The 22,993-nt window shown below is 45.0% G+C and overlaps 1 protein-coding gene and 1 non-coding gene across 3 annotated transcripts in view; one reads left to right on the plus strand and one right to left on the minus strand.

The window, feature by feature from the left end:
• The window catches only part of TSPAN18 (tetraspanin 18), a 167,871-nt gene that overhangs the window by 87,087 nt on the left and 57,791 nt on the right, over nt 1-22,993 (plus strand). The window lies entirely within an intron of this gene.
• LOC119944338 lies at nt 17,088-17,225 on the minus strand. Its single transcript, XR_005455827.1, has one exon. It is a non-coding gene; the product is annotated as a small nucleolar RNA SNORA7 (small nucleolar RNA).

Consider the following 22,993-nt stretch of genomic DNA (forward strand, 5'->3'; position numbering starts at 1 on the left):
TAACGGATTACAGTGCTAGACTCCCATTTGACTCCCCCGACTCCCCTTTCAAAATCTCCCTGCTACTTCCAACTGAGCGAGATCGACAGCTCAGGATTCAGAGCCTCTGTCATTCTCACTCTAGGCTGCTTGTCCGGAATGAGGTGGACTGGATTTGACAGCCCCATGGGTAAGGTTCTGCTACTACTGCACAAGCATCTTCTCTGAGCCAGATTCACCTCCCCGTCACTCATCAACCAAACCAAAGTGCCCTGGACTTAGGTGGTATTTCTCTCTGGCAGTTGATCAGTTAGTCTTTAATGAGTGCCCACAGAGAGCATAGGACTGTACCGGGCACTGTAGGGGGACTTATTTAGGATTCGATACCGACTGGCCCTCAGAGAAGTGTGGCCTAGTGGAAAGAGCATAGGCCTAGCGTCAGAGGCCCTGGGTTTTAATATTGGCTCCACCAATGGTCTGCTGTATGACCCAGACTGAGCCCCCTTTTTCCTCTCCTCCTCCCCATCCCCCCCACCCTACCTCCTTCCCCTCACCACAGCACCTGTATATATGTTTGTACAGATTGATTACTCTATTTATTTTACTTGTACATATTTACTATTCTATTTATTTTGTTAATGATGTGCATCTGGCTTTATTTCTATTTATTCTGATGACTTGACACCTGTCCACATGTTTTGTTTTGTTGTCTGTCTCCCCCTTCTAGACTGTGAGCCTATTGTTGGGTAGGCACCATCTCTATATGTTGCCAACTTGTACTTCCCAAGTGCTCAGTACAGTGCTCTGCACAAAGTAAGCGCTCAATAAATACAACTGAATGAATGAATGAATGAATGATCTTGGGCAAGTCACTTAACTTCTCTGTGCCTCATCTGCAAAGTCGGAATTCAATTCCTATTCTCCCTCCTACTTGAACTGTAAACCCCTTACAGCACCTGCTTATATGGATCTACCCCAGCATTTAACACAGTGATTGACACGTAATTAATGCTCAACAAATACCACAATTATTATTATTATTATCGTTATTATGAAGAAGCTTATTGTCAAACAGCAGAGGAGTGACAAACAGCCAATCATTTTATAGGACTTGAGAGGCAGGGTGGTCAAGGGGAAGGGACAAGGGACTGGGTGTCAGGAGACCTGGGTACCAGTTCTAGTCTTGCCACTTGCCTCCCGCGTGATGCTGAGTCTGTCACACTACCTATGTCTCAGTTTCCTCTTCAGCAAAATGGGGATTCAATACCTGTTCTCCCTCCCTCTTAGACTCTGAGCCCCAGGTGGGCAGGGACCGTAACCTATCTGATTAGCTAAGCATGTAAAAGGTGACTAGTAAATGCCATCATCAATTAAACTAGTTTTCAGAGCTTAATACAGTGCTTGGAACATAGTAAGCATTTGACAAATACCATTGTCATTATTATTTAAAGGAAGGAGAGGGTAACAGATTGCACTGGTGCATTGGAGATGGGTCGGATTAATCTGGGAAAACTTTCTGGCAAAGTGGGCCGTGAGAGTAGTAGAGCAGTCTTCATATTCAGTCAGTTCTTCCATAACACATGGTGTCACTGTTCATTTTGGGTAGAACCTAGTTGTGGAATCAAGGAATGTTCTTTCAGTGACGAGTGTCTGTCTGGATAGAAATGGCTGGATGTCTGCACTCAGCATAGAATGTGTTGTGAGTCCTGGAACTTGAGCAATCCTTAATGTTGGGTCCAGTAAGGATGGAAACCTCATGTTGTCTGAGAGCTAAGTGCTTGTTTCAGTACCCTCCGAGTCTCTTAGTGCCATCGTTGGAGAGACAAACTTCTTGGCTTGCAGGCACCCTTTGGGTGACCCAATAATGATGCTTCTTAGTTTTTCATGGGGGAAAGTGCTTATTCAAGACATAATGATGACACATTTTTCAGGTACAAGGAAGAGGCCTAAAGTGCATAGTTCTAGCTGTACAACCCATTTCAGAGAATCCACCAAATTTACCCCCAAGAGCCTTCTGTGACTTTTTCCTTATTGACCTCTGAGTAACACTTGTGTTGCTTAAAGCCAATACCACTTTATCATATTGTATCTTCTCCAGCATTTAGGATAGTGTTTGGTACAGAATAAATGCTTAACAAATACAAATATCCATGGCTAACTGGGGGCAACTTACTGCGGCTGCCTTTCCATAATTAGCAGTCCCATTCCTCACTGTTTCCTAAAATAACAAGTCACCAGTACTTGAAAGGAAATGGGGAAACTATCTCACCAGCCTCAGGGGTGCCATAAATAAATTGAATAGCTCATCCAGCCCTGATAGCTGAACAAGAGAATCTGTGAACTGAAAACAAGGTTTCTGATTTATTTAGCATCAGTATGTGCTTTGGATGCTCTCACGCCTCATTTGGCCAAATCGATTGGGTGGGATGGAGGGGGGTTGTGGAGTTGAGTCTGGGGTGCAGATAAGAGGGAAAATGGATACTGGGTAAGGAGCCTGGTATGGGAAAGACTTTAATGAATTTGCCGTCATGTCCATTGCATCCCTTGGGTAGGAGGGGGAAGGAATTGGGCTCCTGTTGGCATTGAGTTTGTGAAATTACCATATGTCCCTAGAACCAGCAATTTCCAACGGTCTGTGGTGGGGACCCACCTCGTACGGTGGGAAGTGCTTGCCTCAGCTGCAGGGGACAGTCACAGCCCTGTTCCAGGTGGATGGTGCCAGCCCCAGAAGGGATGACAAGGGATCCCAAAGCCAGCTACACCACAGCTCTCCCCCAGGGATGAAACCAGAGAAGTTATGACCCATCTCTTCTTGCTTTCTTAGTCTAGCTGTCCCTTTCAGCACTGTCATGTGCAAAAACATCAGCCTCACTCCACAGTGATAATAAGATATATCCTCCATCCACTCTTCATTCATTCAGTCATGAGTACTGATTGAAAGCCTACCAGTGTGCAGAGGACTGCATTAGCTGCGGTATTTGTTAAGCGGTTACTGCATACCAAGCACTGTGCTAAGTACTGGCATTAATAATTGTGGTATTTGTTAGGCACTTACTATATGTCAAGCCCTGGGGAAGATACAAGATAATCAGTTCCCACATGGGGCTCTTGGTCTAAGCAGGAGGGAGAACAGGTACTGAATCCCTATTTTGCAGATGAGGAAAATGAGGCATTGAGAAAGTAAGTGACTTGCCCAAGGTCACACAACAGACAAGTGGTAGAGCCTGCATTGGAACCCAGATCCTCCGACTCCCAGGCCTGTGTTCTTTCTACTAGGACATGCTGATTCTCTCTTAAAGTATAGATTCAGTATAGTCAGGTCAGACACAGTCCCTGTCCCACACAGGGCTCACAGACTAAGGGGGAGGGAAATAAATAGGAAGACAGATTGATAGATAGATAGATCTATAAATTATATATTGTAAAGCACTTATTTACATTATTTTCTGTCTCGCCTTCTAGAACTTAAGCTCACTGTGGTCAGGGAAGGTGTCTACTGTCTGTTTATTGTACTCTCCCAAGTGCTTAGTACAATCCTCTGGTTGAGAGAGAACAGGTATTGTACCTGTATTTTGCAGATGAGGATACTGAGAGCCAGAGAAGTGAAGTGACTTGTCCAAAATCACACATCAGTTGCTTGGGGGCTTACAGAAAGACTAATTCTTTGAGGAACACACAGCACAGTTTTGAACAGATACACAGATGCACTAAGTCTCTCTGGCCAATGGAGGCCAAAGCAATACTCTGGGCTTTGATATGTCATCGATTATAGCCATGCTCCAACACTGCATGATCTAGTCCTGATGCCTAGTGTTGATAAGAGAACTCCCCACCTAGACTCGGGTACTCCTCTCTCATTGATCCTGCCTAAGAATCAGCATCATTAATCTGGCTGCTCTGCCCTAACTGTTCATTAAGAAATTCACCATGGGGTCTGTCTAATCGCAATCACAACATCTGGCCAATGTCAGCGACTCACTGGAGCTCTGAGAACCTCAACTTTTCATCTTCCAACGATGTTGAGTTTGAATTTTTAACCTCAGAGTTTTTAATAATGTCAGGAGGTTGTTCATTTGATTTCCTTGCATTTAGTAAGGGAGGAAAGAGAAAAGAAATGACAAGAAAGCACCAGAGCTTAACCACAGAACCAGAGGAATTAAAGATGGAAACGAGCTATTACATCACATCTGGTCTAGTGCCCAGGGCTCAGCAAGAGAGAGCTTCCTGCAGTGCATTTGTTGCTGTTGTAGAGTCCCCCGTGATCAGTTCCTGAATATTTTAATAGCCCATCCAGAAGTTTACATCTTCTGGAGAGTGAGGGTGAAATACATTCCCTAGCTTCCTATTTAGCCTGTGATACCTCCCCTCAGCCACAGACTGGGTTTGTATGTTTCCATTAAGGTTCAGCACTCACAGAAAATCCCAGCACATGCCATATATCCAAGAGGAGCCTCCGAAGCTCAGGACCTGAGTTCTTCCTCTTGCAGCAGATACAGAAGAAGACTCTGTGGCTATAAGCGAGACTCCCTTTGGCCTTTATCCAGAGTTCCTTAGCCCACTTTAGAAGGCAGTGTTTGAATTGGCCTGTATCATTTTATGTGCCCCCACTTGGTTGGTATTTCAGTGGTTTCTGCTTTCTGTACTCTCATTTGGCAAAGATCCTCTTCCCTGAAAGATCTGGGATCTGGGCACAGCAATTCTGCAATTGCAAAAGAGAAAAAAAAAAGTCTCCTCCTTAGATGAAGCCAATTTTCCTTCACCAAAAACTTTTCAATAATGTCAACAAAAAGTGAGGATTCTTCAGGAAGCGTAGAAGCGATGGAATGGTATAAGTGGCAGTGGCCATGTCTTCACTGAAAAATAAAAGGACATTTCCAGTAGAATCATTCATTCATTCAATCGCATTTATTGAGTGCTTACTGTGTGCAGAGCACTGTACTAAGCGCTTGGGAAGTACAAGTCGGTAATCACTCTTACCTGTTTCAATCATATCTACTGAAGGCTTTCAGCTCCACTATATTGTACTAAGTGCTTGGGAGAGTGCAAATAACAGAGTTGAAAGATACATTCCCTGCCTACATAGAGACACATATTACTACTCTCCTCTGAGCTGACCCAGTGAGCCCTGACCTCAGTTTGATGGACAGCCTGGATTTCAGATTTTCCACCTGCCCCTAAACCCTGTTCCGCTTACCCCACTGTTTGCTGCTGCTGCCCTTAGAAGCTGTGAAAATAGAATCCCCTACTGAGTGCCTGCCTTCTGTTGACTTAAACCTATGGAAGTTAAAGGACACTTCTGATTAAGCCTTGAATGAAAGCAAAAGTGTCATTCGATTCTCCTAAGGTAGAGATTGATGTGAATGCTGCTTGAATCAAGATGTGACTATGCAATAAGGAAATAGAGGAAACAAGTGCTCCTAAACTCCTCACAAGCCCCTCCAAACCAAACATCTGGGTCAGTCAGAGAGACTTCAGGACAGTCAGAGGTCACCTCTGTGAATGCACTGGTGGTACCAAAATATAAAGTTCTGCTGGATCTTACACAACACATGTGACTTGAACTACAGCAGCCACAGAGTAGGAGTAGTAATAGTAGAATTTACCAATCACCTATTGGGTACAGTGCACTGTCATAAGCACTTGGGAAGTAGAAAACAGAACTAACTCATTCCCTGCTCATAAGGAGCTGATGTTCTAATGGGGGAGATGGAGGCAAAAAGGATTTACACTCTCCCAAGTACTTAGTATAGTGCTTTGCATACAAGTGCTCAAAAAATATCATTAGTTGGTAATTAGAGTAACAACGAAGTTAGCATCACAATAGAAAACAGACTATCTTCTTTCCTTAAGATTGAGAACAAGGCTGCAAATGTCCCCTTTAAGACACATTCAGATCTCAGGATTTTTTTTTCTTAAAGGGTAAAACAGCACCCAGCAGATGCAACTTAATAATGCTGCTGTGAAGACCTTAAAACAATTCTGTAAAGAATACTTACACCCACAACCATGTGCAAATTAGAAAATAGCTGTTCACTCACAATCAGAGCTGACTTGTTACTGCAGAACTACCAATATTCATCCTTGAGAGCAAAGCCCTTGGAGATGACAAAAAGCCAATCGTCAGGCCCATTTTTATGAAACAAAGACCCTAATATTGATAGGGTCAACTGGGAAGATAATAGAACAAAAGCCCGGGATGATCAATTTGCAATCACCCTAGAAGAGTCCCCAAGTTATTGGGTAGCAATCAGCAGGAACTTGAGAAGAGTAAACCATGCAGGTACAATTTAATTTCCTTTGGTGATAGAGTGTCAGACCACATAGGCAAGGCAAAAGCAATAAATTTAACATGTCTGGACTTTTGATTCCGTCTCAGATGACACTCTCAGCAACAGTGAGGATGAGAGGGTTTGGAGTATACTTATGCTTGAGGAGATCAAAGTGTCAATAGGGCCAAACGTGAAGGACAGCTAACATGTGAGGCAACCATTTACCTTGAGTAGTTTAAATGTTTACCTTTTTGAAGGCAGGGGGTGTACCAGATGACCTCTTAAAGTCCTGCCCATCCCTGGGATTTTGTATTGGTTTATGCAGCTCAAATTCTAAAATTTTCCACTTTGACTATGAAAAATATTTGAATTTAGATTGGTGTTGCCTCCTCTCAGAGGTGTTTATTGAATGATTAGTGTGCAGAGCACTGTACTAAGCACTTGGGAGAATACAAAATATTTGGTAGACATGTCCCCCGCTGACTATGAACTTATAAATGTCGCTACAGATTAATCCATATTCCTAGCAGTAGCAAGACCTACTTAGGTCTCCCATCACTCTTTTATTTTGAAGGCGGCGGGTGAGGGGAATGGATAGGAGGAAGGGGAGAGAGTTTGGATTGCAACCCATTTTTACAAGCTATTTCAGCTTTTTCTTTGAAACAAGTTTCAAGAATCCTGTACCCACCAGCCAGTTTCATTGCCCATCTGGTTTTCAAAGTAGAGAATTTACCAATGGCCTTGAAACATTCCTTTAATCCCACGCCAGGGTCCACTGGTGGGGGTAGCTGGCTCTGCAATCACTACAACTGAGAGAAGGAATGGTTTCTTCTGGCCTGGAAATGGAGAAGATAATAATGATGGTATTTGTTAAGCGCTTACTATGTGCAAAGCACTGTTCTATGCAGAGAAGGGAGCTCGTGAGACTCTTAGCAAGGTGGATCCAGGAATTGATCCCATCCAGCTCAGAGAAAGGGGGAAAAGCATCCCCTCCCACCTCCTAGCCAAATTCTCCATCTTGCTGCTGAGGATTTTCCCAACAACCCCTACTCCTGCCTTCTCCTGCATCCCAGAGCCTCTTCTTACAGCACTAAGGTGACAGGAGTAAGAGCCAAGATTCCTCACACTCTTTTCAAGAATTCGGGAAGAACTGGCTGGCTCTGCAGGATCTGAGGTGGTGAGGACTGAGCTCCTCCCTCAAGCTGAACAACTGACTGGATTGGATTTAATACACCCTCGTCCCCCTAGCCAGATGCCTCCATCTGCTGCCAAACAGCAATAGTCAGTCAGAAATTCACTGTAAGTAGGAGGTGAGAATCTGCCCCAATCTGTAGACTTTGGGAATCCCCCAATCTGATGAGCAGTCCTACCCCAACGTGATTACTGTAACAGCCTCCTTGCTTAACTCCCTGCTTCCTATCTCTCCCCACTCCAGTCCATACTTCACTCTGCTGCCTGTATCATTTTTCTACAAAAATGTTCAGTCCGTGTTTCCCCACTCCTCAAGAACCTCCAGTGGTTGCCCACCCACCTCCATATCAAATAGAAACTCCTTACCATTGACTTTAAAGCATTAAATCACCTTGCCCTCTCCTACCTCACCTCACTGCTCTCCTATTACAGCCCGGCCCGCACACTTCACTCCTGTAATGCCAACCTACTCACCGTATCTTGAGCTCATCTGTCTCACGGCTGACCTCTCACCCACATCCTGTCTCTGGCCTGGAATCCCCTCCCTCTTCAAATCTGACAATTACTCTCCCGACTTTCAAACCCTCATTGAAGTCACCTCCTCCAAGTGGCTTTCTCTGACAAAACCCTCATTTCCTCTTTTCCCAGTCCCTTCTGCATCATCTTAATTTGCTCCCTTTGTCTACCCCTCCTTCAGCCCCACAGTAATGATGTACATATCTTCAATTTATTTATAGTAATGTCTAGAATATGAGCCTGTTGTGAGCTGGGCATGTATCTACCAACTTTGTTGTATTTTTCTCTGCCAAGTGGTTAGAACAGTGCTCTGCACACAATACGTGCTCAGTAAATAAGATTGATTGATTAATTCATGGTCACTGAAGTGCTGTTTTGAAGGTACCTTTGCTTAGCACAGGGACACTCACTGCCTTTACAAACAAAGGTACTGGTAGTCCTCTTTGCAGCGAACATGTTGACGAATTCCAGGGGGCCAGGAATATTGTCCCCACTCAGGCAGAAGTGTGAACAGCCAGAACCTATTCATGGAGCTAGATGGGACTGTCGGAGGTCATCTCGTTTGGTCCTCTGCCTTGGGACAGGACTATCTCTAAAGTCTTGGCTCGTTCCAGGAAACACATTCCAGAATGGTGAGCTACCCCTATCCCAAGAGTCCTCTGGATGCTCCTGCCCCATTTTGAAGAGTGGAAGACACTCAGTTGGGTCAGATCAGTGGTCACAGAGGTTCACTGGAAGAGAGTCTCTAGGAAGGCCACCGAGAGTTGAATCCTGGAGACCTTTAGCCAAACAAAGCTTGTTCCTGGCATCCAAAAGGTAGCCAGCGAAAGTGTTGAAAGGAAGATTAATCTCAGAAAGGACGAAGGCACTTGGCTGGGAAGCAGTGTGGCCTAGTGGACAGAGACGGGCCTGGAAGTCAGAAGGACCTGGATTCTAATCCTGGCTATACCACTTGTATGCTGTGTGACCTTGGGCAAATCACTTCAATTCTCTGTGTCTCAGTTACCTCATCTGTGAAATGGGCATTAAGATTGTGTATGAGTCCCATGTAGGACAGGATCTGTGTCCAACCTGATTAACTTGTATCTACCCCAGCACTTAGTACAGTTCCAGGCACACAGTAAGTGCTTAACAAATATCATTAAAAAAATGATTTTGGAAAAATGACTATAAGGTCTTTTACGGAAGGGATTGTGTCTACCTACTCTATTGTCATCTCCCAAGCACTTAGCACAGTGCTGTGCACACAATAAATGCTAAATAAGTACGATTAATTGATTGACACAAGGGTTGGATTTTTCTGGACTTTAATGAGATTGAAGGCCGTCCCTGAGAAGAGCCAAAAAGGGCATGGGCATGAAAGTCCTCTGGGCCTTTTGGAAGCAAATGGAAGAATCTCACTTTTTTCCTATACTGTAAAGCTGCAAATGAACGACCTTCCGAGTCCTGCAGGGACAGCTGTCCGAACTTGTATAAATACGAATTGAACAGGGCTAACCCTCCATTCAGCATACCTGTTGCCTAGATACCAGCGCTGCCTCTGTCTCTGAAATCTGCCGCTTGTGCTGGAGGGAGCCAGGATGTATTAAGCACCAGGCACCTGAAGGAAAGCTTGTTAAACCCACCTGGAGGAACTGAGAAGATCAGGGCTTTTATTCAATGATTTTTCTATCATTCTGTCTCTCCCCATTCCCTCCATCTCTCCCCAGACCTCTTTGACAGGCAGGTAGCCAGGTAGGTTATTCGAGCAGTTTGTCCGTGGAGAAACATTGAGAACCTTTAACATTCACACATCGTGTCTGCTTCCCAAGTTAATTGAAACCAATTTGTTGTCAGTTTGGTGCCTTCTGCTGTTACCAGACAGCTCCACAGTGCATTTGGGCTGGGGCAAAGTCCCATGTCAGAGGCCTCAAACCAGTTGCCACCCAGTCAGGAGGATGCCCAAACCACGATGGGGGGAGGGGAAGAGGGAAGAGATCAAAAGTAACTCTGTCTAATATTAAACAAAATTCTTTCCAGTTAAACATGGAATAATCTTTGTGTTCCTCAGGCATTCAGTGGCAGAGTCCTGCCATCTGGCTGCAAAAGTGACTTGAAAATTAACTCAGGGGTTTAGATTTTCTTTCTGGCAGGAAGAATCTTTACTACACCAGTGTCAGGTATTCCTGGAGTCCCCAAATAATCAGCAAGTTTGACTGTGGGGCTCTTATCACAGGGAAAGACAGAATTTTGGGTAGAGATGAAGCTCTGTACAAAACAAGTGAATCCTGGCCTCTCATCTGCCTGATTGCAAGCCTGAGATTAGCCCCCTTTATCCAAAACAATCTTAAATGATTCAGGCAATGTCCACAATCCCTATACCTCTATAATAACTAGTGTTTTTAAGGGCTTATTGAATGCCTAACAGTGTTCTAAGCACTACGGTAGACACCATACAGTGAGGTCAGACACAGTCCCAGTCCCACATGAGACTCACAGTCCAAGGGGGAAGGCTAGGTATTTGATCTCTATTTTACTTATGAGGGAGCTGAAGCACAGAGAAATGATTTGCCTGCCTACAGCAGGCAAGTGGTAAAGCTAGGATTAGAACCTGGGTCTCCTGACTCCCAAGTCTGCACTCTTTCCACTAAGTCATGCAGTTTTTCTGTTAGAATGTTATCCACAGTTTTTCTCTCTGTTGTTAGGTTAGGAAAGCTGTTAGGCTTTCCTTGCCCAAGGCACATACGGGGACCAACAGGTACAAATCATGTTGATTTCCATATGTAAACAAAGGTGTGCTCTATTGGGAAATGCAGGTAGAGTGCACGTGACAGAAAAGATTATCAACAAGTCAGGATCTAATGTGGGGCTTTCTATAGTTGGTTCATTACGTTCTTCCCCAAACTATTAAATACAGTGCTCTGCATATAGTAAGCACACAACAAATATAATTGATTAATTCAGAACCTTCTCTTCCCTTGGACCATAACCATCAGTCATCTTTCTAGAAGGCAGTGCAGTAAAGTTGTCAGAGAAATAGTATTCACTGAGTGTAGCACTTGAGAAAGTACAAAATAAAGAAGTGACATGTTCCCTGCTCACTGGTTGTTTACACTAAAATGGGGAAACAGACATGCAAATATCATTATTGTAGTTTTTATTTAGCCTTTACTATATGTCAAGCACTGTTCTAAGTGCTGGAGAAGATTCAAGTTAATCAGGTTGGACACAGTCCCTGTTCCATATGTAGCTCACAGTCTAAATAAAATATTTACAAACTATTGGAAGAGAAAAGCTATAAATGTTCACTCTGTTCCAAGAAATCATTGGTCTATCAGTCCAGTTTGATTTCAGGGCATATTAAACTGTGGCTTTGTTCTGAATGTGAAGGCAACTTGTCAATAGTTGGTTGTTTCTCCATGGTCTGTCGTTATCATAATTTAGAACTGTTCTATGGAGGTCCCTCCATTGTTAACATTTCACTGGAAGAATTTCTCTTCTAATGCTTCTGAGGTCAACTGGGTCAGGGCCTCTCCTTCCTTCCCTGCCTTGTTTGTTTCCAGAGTAGTACCAAAAAAAACCTGCCCTCTTCACCTTTAAAATAATTGTCTAAGGGCAGTAGTTGTTTTCAGCTTTGCCTTTTTAATCTCCTCTTGAGCACCACTTACCAACTGGGCAGATTTCCTTTGAGTTGTCTCTTCAGTCACATGAGCAGCTGAAACAGAAATAATCCAGGTGACCGACTGCTCCCTTGTCCTAGAGACTGACTCACTATGCGGTCTTAAAGTCCTGTTTGCTGGAAAGTTAAATGTCCAGTCCTCTGCGTCAAATGCTCAATAAATATAGTTGACTTATTAATTGATTATGGCGTAGTCCATAAAGAAAGAATGACCCAATCAGCAACTCTCCTCTCTCCCTTATTCCTTCTTAAACTGAAACCTCCTTTCAAAGCTGGGAGCAAGATAGCAGGATGGCCGATGTGTTCAGCCACTAAAAGATTCTCCAAGGGTCAAGTGAGCAGTATCAGTAATATTTATTGAATGTATTGCATACAGAGCACTTGGGAAAGTACAATACAATGGTGTTGGTAGGCACAATCCCTGCCCACAAGGATTGTACAGTCTACAGGGGGAGACAGACTTTAAAATAAATTTCAGAGTTTGGAGGATACATACATAAGTGCTGTGGAGTGGAGGGTAGCATGGACATCAAGAGTTTTAAAGGCTGTAGATCCAAGTGCATAGGAGATACAGAGGGATCATTCTCCATCTGCCCAAACCAGCATTGCTCCATCATTGAACTCCCTCAGCCTATGCCTAAAGTCCAGTAGTGTGACACCACTGCTCTGTGCCAGGTCTGAGACCTGGCACAGAGGGACCCTACATCCAAATCAGGAATTATCCACTGAGCACTCTCGCTCCCTCATGCTGAGACTCTAGCACAATCCAGCACCATCTTCTCTGGAACTCATTTTTCTCTGTAGCAGGAAGTTTTATTTCGTTTTTCTTTCAGTGGTACTTCATTCATTCATTGTCATATTTATGAAAGCTTACTGTGTGCACAGCACTGTACTAAGCGCTTGGGAAGTACAAGTTGGCAACATATAGAGACAGTCCCTACCCAACAGTGGGCTGAAGTCTAGAAGGGGAAGACAGACAACAAAACAAAACATGTAGACAGGTGTCAAAATCATCAGAACAAATAGAATTATAGCTATAACAAATAGAATTAAGCCCTGGAGTAGATACAATATAATCAGGTTGGACAAAGTCCCTGTCCCACATGGGGTTTATTACCGTAATCCCCATTTTACAGGTGAGAAAACTGAGGCACAGAGAAATTAAATGGCTTGCCCAATGTCACACATCTGACAAGTGGTGGAGCCAGAATTAGAACCCAGCTCCTCAGAGTGGCAGGCCGGTGCTCTCTCTACTAAGTCAATTTGTTTTCCTGGAAGTCAGAAGGACAAGGTTTAACTCAAAGGTATTTCTGGGTTGGAGATGAATTAACTGAGTGGAAACACTGCACAGAGCCAATTTTGGGGGCTGCCTCCCCCAGCTAACAGATAGACTCCATTCCAAGCCTCTGATTGAGAAAAGCAGCAAGGAGATTAATTCATAGCTCTGTGGGGGTTTACCTGGGGAAAGATAAACTTGGCTTGGATTAAGCTGAAGGGTAAAATAATATTCATCTTCAAACAATAAACTCAAGGAAGAGCCAAGCCAGGGACTTTGAGTTGCAGGGCTGCCTTCTTGTAGTGCAGCCACCTTCTTGCTGTGCAACCACCTTCCTGCAGTGCGTTGGTCTTCCTGAAGTGCAGCCTAGTCTCCTGTTCTCTTTCTCCTCATGCCCAGAGCACAGTAAAGACCAAGGCTCCCACAGCTTTGCTCCCCTATTGCTACCCAGACCAGGGATGATAATATTGATAGTATTTGTTAAGCGCTTACTGTGAGTCAAGCACTGTTCTAAGTACTGGGATTAGCAGAACTTCCTCTTGCATGACATTCCTATGGGGTAACAATGCCTTCTCACTCCCCTCAAATCCATGCCTCTAACCAAGGCTCCTTACTGCCAAGCCCAAATGTCCGGTCTTGCCCATAGGCAGCTTCTAAAGGGCCTAGGGACTCTGATTCAGAAACCAAAATACCTTCCTCACCTAAGCCCCTTGGGCAAAGGGAAGGCAAACCTCCAGGGGTGGTAATCATCTGACTAGTAGCCAGAAAGAGCTGACCGGTGGCATTAGTGTTGCTACTTTCCACCCGGAGGGGAAAAGGAGTGTTTAGTTCTGTGCAAATCCCTGGGATTCAAAACAAAAAGGTTTAGCTTGAAAGTGTAGATTGACGGGGGCCTAGGATCTGCAGGACCATTGGGGAGTGGTTCTGTTCCTTCTGAGAGGCATCCAGATTGCTTTTCCAAAGCTTGTGGAGGCCTGAGGGTTCCTTGGTCGAGCTGGGCACATACGGCTTGGAAACTGCACCTGAGAGCCCCTCCTCCCCATCTCACAGCATTGTGAGGGTATGGACCCAGTGCCTCTGGCTGACCCAGGAGCAGAGAGCATCCAGGACCAGCTCACCAGGGAAGCCTGGAGCTGCAGTGGGTACCACCTGAGCCCCAAAACATCCAAACAGAACTGGAAGGGCAGAGATGGGCTGATGTCTGCTTAGCTTGTCTCTCCCTCATCTTTGAGGCAGATATTAGCTCAGTGGCCTTTTTTTCTCAGCAGTGCTGGGGCAGAGACATCGTATCTCAGGAAACAAACTGCTCCTCATCTGTTAGAGCTCTTAGCTCTTAGCTAGGCTTATGCCCAAAGTCCAGGGATCAGGGCACCGTGGGAGTGGGGGCATTGGGGAGCAAGGGTGCTGGGGGGGAAGTATGGACAGTAAGGGGGCACTAAGGAGCAGGGGCATTGGGAGGGTGAAAATGGCAGGGAAGCAGGGGCACCAGGGAGTGGAAGTTTGGAGGAATAGGATGCTGGAGGGGCAGGAGCTCAGGTGGATCCAGACAAGCAGGAGGACCAGGGAAGTGGGGTACCCAAGGGCACAAAGAAGCAGAGAAGTAGGGGCACTGGGGGAGCATGGTCAGTGGGGTAATGGGTGTTCCAGGCACATAGGGGCACCCAGGGGCACAGGGACAGCTAAAGGAGTGGGGGCACCTTGGAGCAGAGCGATGTTTTGGCAGAGAAGATGCTGTGTTTGACAACTGGGGCTGGGCCTCTGAGCCCAGCCATAACTTTCAAAATGGGGTAAGAGAGAGGCCCAGTTCATTTCCTGTCCCCTCCCACTTTCGGGAGCAACAAGGCATCCTCTGTTCTTTTCTCCAGCCGTGACTAAATGAATGACCCCAGTGATGAGGGAAGAAAGCCTTCCCATCTCATCCTTAAAGGGAGAACAAAAAATAGAATCAAAACCCTATGATGCCCCATCTGCACAGGGTCAGTTTCAAGCCAAAGAGCCGCTCCATGCCAAGGTTGAGCCTTGGCCAGCCGTTGGTCAGAGGGACCTCTGGCCATATGCCCTGGACACAGATGCTCCCAGGTGACCCTCGAGAGTCATCTCATGGTCAGTCCCAGTGATTTCCCTTCTCTAGAGGGGGGCCCAAGCCAGCGGTGGCAGCAGGTGGTCCTTGACCCTGGAGCTGAAGGGAACAGGAGCTGAAACATCACAAGCAGAGTGAAAGCTGTAGGATGAACCCTGGGGCTAGGCAGAACAGGAGGAACAAAAAACCATTTGTGGGATGGGAAGCCCAAACTTGAATTCCTCAGGGTGAGGGGTCCTGGGAAGGCCTTTCTTTGATTTTTAGAAAAAAAAAAAAACTACCACCAGGGCCACCTAGAGCTAATCTAACCTTCCAAAACTGATGGACAGAAGAAAAGCCATGACAGTGTGTTCAGTGTTTGCTTCAGAGTGAAATTCACAGGGTGGAACAATTCCTCTGGTTAGATTACTGATCCTGAAGATCTCTGCTTAGAACAACACCTCATCTATTCTCTGTCTCTGTTAGTTTCACCCTTCACATGTGTGGCATTGGCCTCTTTGAAGTTTCTCTCCAGCTCCACAGTCCTCTGACTTTCAACCTCCCAAAGCCTTCACTGTTAGCATTCCCCATGCACCTCCTTCCTCCCTGTTAATGTCCATTTCCAACCTACCTCTGGCCAAAGTTGCAACATCCTGACATGTCCTGAAAACAGAGCAGTGTAAAAGCATCTAGACTGTAAGCGCATTATAGGCAGGGAACATGACTGCTAATTCTATTGTATTGTACTCTCCCAAGCACCTAGTACAGTGCTGTACAGATAGTAAGTTCTCAGTAAATACTATGGATTGATTGATTTGAGCAGTTCCCTGAAGTTCTTTAAATACTTTTTGGCAGTGCACTGAAGTCCACTGCTCCTTGATGGAAATTCTCAGTTTGCCATGCAGTAAGAAAGCAAGGAAAAGGGGGGGAGGGTGTGTGTGTGTGTGTGTGTGTGTGTGTGCGCTCGCGTGCATGCGTGGATGTGTGCGTAGGTGTGAGACACAAAGAGAGAAAGAGACAGAGAAAGAAGCAGTGAGGCCTAGTGGATAGAGATGGGCTGGAGGGTCAGAAGGACTTGGTTTCTAATCCACTTGTCTTCTGTGTGACCTTAGGCAAATCACTTTATTTCCTCATCGGCAAAATGGAAATTGATTGTTTGAGCCCCCTGTGGGACAGGGACTGTGTCCAACCTAATTAGCGTGTACCTACCCCAACGCTTAGTACAGTGCCTGGCATAGAGTAAGTGCTTAAGGAATACCATTAAAAAAAGAGAGAATACTTTATGCTAATAAATAACCTCAGACTAGATGCTGTCTGTTAATGCTGTTCAATGAACTTCGCCTGGGGAACTATGGGGTTGGAGCCAGCTACACAATAAAAGGTGCATTGTTACAACTGTTGACACAGAATACTTTTAATGTTTCTTTAATAAAATCTGGTGTGAGAATAAGGCCTATCAATTGAAGGGAGGAGAGTTTCATGACATTAATGAGGGTAATTGAAGTCACCGTTAATCTCCTTTGTTCTTTGGTGTGTTAATTGAAAATGACTCATCTTAATGGGTGTTTGAAGGGAATCAAGGTGACAGAGTCAACTGTAGGGGCATATGTTTACCTGTGAATGAGCATCTATTGGTACTTGAGTAGCACATGTGTCCTCCCGTGAGTGTCCTCATAGAAATGCTTCCAGAAATGAGAGGGTATGAACTGCACGATCCAGTGGGAGATCACAAATGAGAATCTAAGAAATGCAATGTAGGGTTAGATCAGAAGCCCCCTAGTCCCGCTATTCTGTCTTCAACAGTGTCTACAGGGTTCTCGGAGAAACAATAATGACCTCCTTCTCGATATCCATCCTCATGGCTGGGGATGAATTGACTAGGAACCATAAAATATTTCTCTCTAACAACACTTTTTGTCTTATGCCGTCAAGTCGTTTCCGACCCATAGCGATGCCACAGACACATCTGTCTCAGAACGCCCCCGCTCTCCATCTGCAATCGTTCTGGTAATGTAACCATAGAGTTTTCATGGTAAAAATACGGAAGCGGTTTATCATTGCCTCCTTCCACACAGTAAACTTGAGTCTCCACCCTCAACTCTCTCCCGTGCCACTGCTGCCCAGTACAGGTGAGTTTTGACTTATTGCTTGTTGCCTTCCACTCACTAGCCACTGGCCAAGCTAGGAATGGAATGGTTATGCCTCTGCTTGACTCTCCCTCCTTTAGCTGAGACTGGCAGAGTATTAGAAACTCTCCAGGTGCGACCCTGAGAGGGGATAACAACCAATAACAAATGTCTTTTTCATTAATATATCCACATCCTTCTTGAGCCTCATGATATTTTCTGCCTCCCCAACTTCCTTAGGCAATAAATTCCATGTGTCTACCACCCACTGTGAAAACATTTTTGTTTTTGTTTTGATCCTCTTCTTTACAAGCTTCAGTGGGTGTCCTCTGTTTCCAGCTCTGAAGGATTCCTTGAACAACAATTCCATATTCACCCTCAGTCCATCCTTTATGAATTTTGCAGCACAGCTAAGGTTTCTCTTTACATCAGATTTTTCACATGCCCACCTCCACGAGTACAAACCACTCTGCCCCACCCCCTTCCCTCTGCAGTCAAAGGAAGAGTGGGACAGGGGCTCATCCTCTCCAGGAGACCCCTGATTAAGCCCTCATTTTTTTATGGTATCTGTTAAGCACTTTCTAAGTGTCAGAAACTGTACCAAGGGCTGGGGCAGATACAAGCTAATCACATTGAACAGAGTCCATGTTCTATATGGGGCTCACAGTTTTAATCCCCGTTTTACAGAGGAGGTAAATGAGGCACAGAGAAGTGAAGTGACTTGCCCGAGGTCACACAGCACATAAATGGTGGAGCCAGGATTAGAATGCAGGTCCCCTGACCCTTGGGCCCATACTTAATCCACAAGGTCACACTCTTTTCACACTCCCATCTGTGTCACCCTTGCACTTGGATCTGCACTCTTTATTTCCCCCTCTATCAGTCCCAAGGCACTTATGAAGATATCTGTCACTTATTTCTCCCCCTCAAGACTACAGGCCTCTTGTTGGCAATGGAACATGCCAACCAACTCTGTCATATTGTACTCTCCCAAATGCTTAGGACAGAACTTTACAAACAATAAGCACTCAATCGGAGTGATTGATTGATTGATTAATCAGTAGCACCATACTTGATCCCAGAGGGCAGAAATCTCCGCATTCAAGCAGATTTGGGTATGGTTATAATTGCACGGCCATTGGCGTGTGAGATGCAGCAAGACATGAAACCGTTGCATGTTTAACCTTGAAAACAAAAACATAAGGGGTCTGTTCTTTCACTGAGGCCCATGCACAACTCTATTAACATTAATTATGGTGATTCAAGGAACTCCCATCCACCTAATTAGCATTAATAGGAGCTTCGGGCAGGCCATAAAGGGAATCTAGACACCTATATTTGTACTCTCAAGGTGAAGCTTTCAAGAATTTTTCTCTTTCCCCTTTGGGATACACTCTAATCCTAGTGGCACAAATATGCCTCAAGACATACAAACTGTCTTTTTCACGCTCACACTCATATACACACCAGAGAGGCAGCTGTGCTCATTTCCCCATTGCCCCAGTCTTTCCATCATGGATTAAGATGTCATTTTTCAATTAAAACACCAAAGAGCAAACAGGATTACAGTGGTGCTTTCAAACTACTCTTATTAATGTCATTACGCCTCCCCCTCTCTCGATGGAGAGGCTATTTGCCGGTCTTCCCAAATTAGAATTTATTAACAAACCATTAAATGTTCACATTACAGCCACAGAATTATCTCTGGCTAGCTGAAGAGTTGTAATAATGCACCTTTTCTTCACGCTAATAGAGTTAGGCTCATTTTTCAAGGAGGAGGAATGGATGGCTTGTGCGTGAAAGGTTGAGATCATTATGGTAATAGGAGCCTGGCATCTGCAGCCGAGGATGCGGAGAGGGTTAGATGACGGCCATGTCAGCTGGGAAGCCGAAAGACAAGCTGGGCACGGGGCTCTGTGTAAATGTTTTGGTTCCTGTTTTCCTTTTGATGGAGCGTGCCTGGCGAGTTCATGAAAAACCACCACTGCTGTATTTCCATGCTCCTGATTACGGGCTAGGACCATGACAGGTCTGGGTCTTCCCACGACATCTAGGTAAAATGGGGTCAGAAAGATGTTTCCTCTTCCCTCCAATTCCTCATTCCTTCCTCACGCTACCCCCAGTTCATGGTGAAAATAAGACACTGAGCTTTGGTACACCCAACCCAAGATGCAGTGTGAAGCCGGATGTCCGGTTTCCTGGGCTGTTGCTTCAGCTGTGAAGAGCGGGAAGCTACCACACAACTAGGAGGGAGGGGAAAAATGGGACAGAGTCCAAGAGAGGAGAAAAACCAACAGGGTGGCCCTCGGTGAGGAGGCTGAGGCAAGGACAAGGCAGGATAAAAGAGCTGAAAATAAAAAGCAATAACGTGTTTGTTTGTGTGTGTGTGTGTGTGTGTGTGTGTGTGTGAGAGAGAGAGAGAGAGAGAGAGAGAGAGAGAGAGAATGGAGTTATAGCTGTCCATCATTTTTGAAGGAGATGCCACTAATGGTAAGATCCTACCCATGTGTGTGATTGTGACTAAATAGATCACAGTATGACCGATCTACACTGCCACACTTTGTACAATTAAGACGAGACACTTGCTGGGTTAACAGGTTGCTCCTCCATAGAATCTTTCTGTGCTTTTGAGCCTGCTTCTTGGTACCTTGATCTTCCTGAAAACTTTGCTCCAGAACAACAGCCCCTCTCTCCACCCTCACCCATGCAAAGTCCCGCCTGGGTTGCTGCTGCTGAGGGACCTGAGGTCTCACCTCAGGCAGCAGTGTGGCCTAGTGGAAAGAACACAGGCCAGGCAGTCAGAGGACATGGGTTCGAATCCTAGGTCTGCCAGTGTGTGCTTTGTGACCTTGGTAAGTCACTCAACTTCTCTGGGCCTCAGTTTCCTCATCTGTAAAATGGGGATTAAGACTGATCCTTATGTGGGAAAGGGACTGTATGCAACCTGATTATCTTGTATCTACCTCAGAGTTATCTTGTATCTACCTCAGAGCTATGTACAGTGTCTGGCATGTAGTAAGCACTTAACAAATACAGCAGTTATTATTATTAGGTGTCGGGGTCAGGCAGTGTGGCCTTATGGAAAGAGAAGAAGCCGGGGAGTCAAAAGACTTGAGTTTCAGTCCTGGTTCATCATTTGCCTTCTGTGAGAACCACTTAGCCTCTCTGGGTCTCATTTTCTGCATGTGTAAAATGGGGACGAAATACCTGTTCTTCTTCCTTCTTTGACAGTCAGCCCTGAGTGAGGCAGACACCGTGTCTGATCTGATTTTCCGCTATTTACCCCAGTGCATCTTGTAAGCGCTTAATAAATACCATCGTTATTCCAGTTCAGCAAGGATAGGAAGGTATGTAGTGTGGAAAAAGCAGGGCTGCATATTCAGCCATTTCCATGTCCTTTCAGCCTCAGAGTGATGAGAAGCCATGCCCAGAAGATGATGGCTATTGAAGATACCCTGCTGGTGTGGCTAAGGCAGTAAAATATTAGACAGGGGAAATGTTGGAGACTGTCTGGAATTAACCAGACACACCAGCCTCAGGCTTGGCCTCTGTACCCTTCCTCGCTTAGCTGTAAAAAAAAAAAAAAAAGTCGACCAAACAGTGCAGTTTAGTAACAGACCCCGGGAGGTAACTTAAAACTACTTCATAACCCTAAATCCCACCCTTGTTGTCTTTAAACGAACTCCAAGATTTAGAGTAAACCCATTGGAATAACAGGGCAGCAGCAGATGTTCAGAGTATGAGCCCCAGACCCGTGGGGCAGAAATCTGCCCCCTGATGGATTCAGTTCATTCAATCGTATTTATTGAGCGCTGGTCTGATAATGACTGATTAAAAAGGATGTCTGCTGTTTCAGACATTGGAACTGGCTAAGGGGCCAAGTCACGAAGCAATGCCCCAAATTGTTTTTCTACCAGAGAGAAAAATACTGAGGCTACTGGACTGAAAGGCTTTCTCTCAAGGCCCAACTAAGAAGATGTATTATAAAGGAGGAGATGATCACTCTGAAATTGTTTAAATTCAGAGGTTCCTGGGGTACCTAAAGTAAAAGGTTGTGGGTCAACATGATTGTGGAAGAGGAGTGAATTAGAATCTTCAGGCCATTTCTGCTCAGAAATAGATTTCCCTACAGCTGTATCTCTCATTTAGGATGAATCTTCTTTTTCTATAGAGCCCAAATTCATTCATATCTACTGCCATTCCTGAAAACTAAACTGTAGCAAGTGGGAAAAGTAAGGGATTTGGTTGAGAAGAAGGCTAGAAGAAGAGGTTGGGACTCCCTGCTGTGGTTCTGTATTGGTAGAGGGCTGTCTGAGGTCAGTTAAGACCCCCAGTCCTAACCACGCAGGAAGAAGAGAGCACATCTGTCAAAACTGCCCTGTTTTGTTGTGGATCTGAAGCAGTGTGGCTCAGTGGAAAGAGCCCGGGCTTTGGAGTCAGAGGTCATGGGTTCAAATCCCGGCTCCGCCAATTGTCAGCTGTTTGACTTTGGGCAAGTCACTTAACTTCTCTGCGCCTCAGTTACCTCATCTGTAAAATGGGGATTAAGACTGTGAGCCCCCTGTGGGACAACCTGATCACCTTGTAACCTCCTGAGCACTTAGAACAGTGCTTTGCACATAGTAAGCGCTTAATAAATGCCATCATTATTATTCTTATTACTGCTGCCTGTAATGGCTAATAGTTGATGGCTTACTGCTGTTAATATTGAATCAGGGAACTTGTCTACCAACTCTCTCACATCGTACTTTTCTAAGTGCTTAGTAGAGTGCTCTGCACACAGTAAGCCCTCAATAAATACTATTGATTGATTGATTAATCATGTCACCAATTACCATCTTTTTGTACTGAATTCTCAGTACCATAAGCCCCATGCAGGACAGGCACTGTGTCCAGCCTAATTGATTTGTCCCTACCCCAGCACTTAGAACAGTGATAGACACTTAGCGCTTAACAAGTACCATAAAACAAATAAATCAAGAATTCCTCCTTTCCTTTTCCTGGCTCTTCTCCTCTTTTCTTCTAGTCCCATCTCTGTAACTTCTACAGGAATCTTATTGCCATACCTTCACCACATTCTCATCCACAGAAGGATGCTGACTTTAACCGCCTCAACACTCGGTAATCACTGAACCACATTAGGCAACAGTTTTCTTAGCTCTTGATGATCTTTGCCACTACTATTCCCACTCATCTACCAGCCCTAGTCACCTGACACTGAGCACAGCGATTAGGAAAAATAATTCACATTTTTTAATAAATATTTGATTATAAGATGTCTCCTTCCTCTCAGGAGTTATAGAAGCAGCAGGCCTAATGGAAAGAGCACAGGCCTGGGAGTTAGATGACCTGGGTTCTAGTACTGGCTCCTTCACTTGCCTGCTGGGTGACCTTGGGCAAGTCACTTAACTTCTCTGTTCTTCAATATCCTGATCTGTAAAATGGGAATTAAACACCTGGTTTTTCTCCCCTTTAGACTGTAAGGCCTATGTGGGACGGGCACTGGGTCCAAGCTGTTTATCTTGAATGTTCCCCAGCACTTAGTACAGTACAGTAGGAAAGCAGCGTGGCCTCATGGATGGAGCATGGGCCTGGGAGTGAGAAGAACCTGTGTTCTAATCCCAGCTCTGCCACTTGTCTGCTGTGTGACCTTGGGCAAGTCACTTCATTTCTCTATACCTTAATCACCTTATCTGTAAACTGAAGATTAAGACTGTGAGCCCAATGTGGGACAGGGATTGTCTACAACCCAATTGCCTTGTATCAACCCCGGCACAGAACAGGGCCTCACACACAGTAAGCACTTTACAAATACCATTATCATCATCATTATTATTTTTATTTGGCATAACAGAAGTGTTCAACAAATAAAGGTATTATTGCTATTACATTTAATTAACAGGCAGGTTTATTGACAGG

Source organism: Tachyglossus aculeatus, chromosome 22 (genome assembly GCF_015852505.1).
Source record: "Tachyglossus aculeatus isolate mTacAcu1 chromosome 22, mTacAcu1.pri, whole genome shotgun sequence".
In the NCBI taxonomy this organism is placed as follows: domain Eukaryota; kingdom Metazoa; phylum Chordata; class Mammalia; order Monotremata; family Tachyglossidae; genus Tachyglossus; species Tachyglossus aculeatus.